Source organism: Phodopus roborovskii, unplaced genomic scaffold, assembly GCF_943737965.1.
Source record: "Phodopus roborovskii unplaced genomic scaffold, PHOROB, whole genome shotgun sequence".
NCBI classification, from domain to species: Eukaryota; Metazoa; Chordata; class Mammalia; order Rodentia; family Cricetidae; genus Phodopus; species Phodopus roborovskii.
Window position 1 is genome coordinate 14,724,712 of NW_026125489.1, and position 2,470 is coordinate 14,727,181.

Here is a 2,470-nt window from a genome sequence, read left to right on the forward strand (position 1 = left end):
GACCCTCCTACATTCACCACGACAGCATGGTAAAGAGAGACAGAAACTCCAGCTTCACACACTGGAATAAGCGATGGGAAGACAGCAATAGAGGAAAACACCCAACAATAGAAAGAACATAATCTAGGGACTCCACACCAAAAAGAACTAAACATATCAAAACAAATGAAGAAGAGAATGACATAAAAAAATTCTTAAAAACAACACAGGCCTTCAAAGGTGCTATGAGAAAAAAATCCCTTAAAGAAATGGAAGAAATCCAGACTAATGTGGTTTGGTCACACCTCCTGAAACAGAGTACGAGGTGATCCTACATTCAAAACAGCTGGACAAAGCAGCCTTACTGACAACAGCCTGGATTTCTGAATCTTCTTCGAATCCCCCATGACAGCGCCCATTACCAGCAGGAAGTAGTTTTGAAAGAACAACACCCAAATCCCCAAAAATTGTCTATAAATGTTTGTTTTCATTTAAATGGACTTTGTTATATAAAATCAATTAAAACAAGAAATGGAAGAAAAAAACAAACAATAAATTGGAAGAAATAGAGAGAAAGGCCACAGAATATATGAATGAAATGAAAAAAAAATCTCTTAAAGAAAGTAAAGAAAGCAAAGAAAAAACAATAAAACAGATGAAGGAAGCAATTCAAACTGTTCAAGACCTGAAAACTGATATAGAGACAATAAAGAAAACACTAATTGAGGGAATGCTTAAAACAGAAAACCTGGGTAAATGATATGCAGACACAAGCATAACCAACAGAATATAAGAGATTGAAGAGAGAATCTCAGGAGTTCAAGATAAACTACAGGAAACAGATTCATTGACCAAAGAAAATCTTAAATCCAACAAAACATAGTAGAAATGTGGGATACTGTGAAAAGGCCAAACCTAAGAATAATAGGCATAGAAGAAGGTGAAGAACCCTAGCTCAAAGGTGCAGAAAATATATTCAAAAAAATCATAGAAGAAAACTTTCCCAATGTGAAGGGAACTTTTCCAATTTGAAGAAAATGTGCTTATGAAAATTGAAGAAGCATACCCAAAACCAAATAGACAGGACAAAAAAAAAAAAAAAAAAAAAAACTCCCATTGACTCATCATAATCAAAACATCTAACATACAGAATAAATAAAGAATATTAAGGACAAGAACAAAGGCCAGGTAATTTATAATGGCAATCAAAATATCAATCAAAATATCAAAATTGCACCTGAATTCTACATGGTAACTATCAAGGCCAGAATGTCCTGGATAGCTGTTCTACAAGTACTAAGATTTCACAGATTCTAGCAAAGGCTACCATACCCAACAACTCTCAATCACTATAGATGGAGAAAACAAGATATTTAATGACAAAGCCAGATTTTCACAATACATATCCACAAATCCATCCCTGCAGAATGTTCTGGAAGGAAAACTCCAACCCAAGGACGTTAATTACAATAACAAACAACTAGCCAATAGATAATACTCTTTCACCAGAACCCAAAAGTAAAAGCATAGGAAATATACACAACAATACCACTGCCAACAACAACAAAAAGAAATCTAAAACAAATAAGAATTAACAATTAAGGAATGAATGGTCCTTACTTTCCACCAACATTAATGGTCTTAACTTGCATATAAAAAGACACAGTCTAATAGAATTGATCTGAAGACAGAATCTACCCTTTTGGTGTAAACAAGAAACACATCTAAGCTTCAAAGACAGATACTAACCTAGAGAAAAAGGGTTGGGGAAAGAAAATCCAATCATTTGTGTCCAGGAAGCAAGAAGGAGCAGTTGTCCTAATATCTACCAAGTTAGACTTCAAACCAAAATCAACCAAAAGAAGGCCATTTTATACCCATCATAAGAGAAGTCTATCAGTACAAAGTCTCAATTCTGAACATCTATGCTCCACTTAAAAAGGCACCCACATACATAAAAGAAACACTAATAAAACTGAAAGCTCACATAAACCTCACATATTACCAAACTCTTTTTATGGGGCTTGTTACACAAGTCACACAAATGCACAAATAAGAAGGAGAACTACAGACCAACATCACTCATGAACATTGGTCCAAATATACTATATTAAATACTGGTAAAATGAATCCAAATTCACATCAGAGAACTCAACCAACATGACCAAATAGGCTTCATCCCAGAGACGCAGAGATGGTTCCACATACAAAAATCTATCAAGGAGCCCCACAACAAAAACAAACGGAGAAGGAATAACCACATTATAATCCCACTAAGATGCTGAAAAGGCCTTTGAAAAAAATTGAACACCCTTGGAGAGATCAGGGAAAACAAAAACATACCTAAATAAAATAAAAGCAATATATAGTAAACCAACAGCCAACATCATACTGAAAGGAGAGAAGCTTAAGGCAATTCCTCTAAAATGAGGAACATGACAAGTCTGCCCTCTCTCTACATATCTCTTCAATAATGTACTTGAAGTTCTAG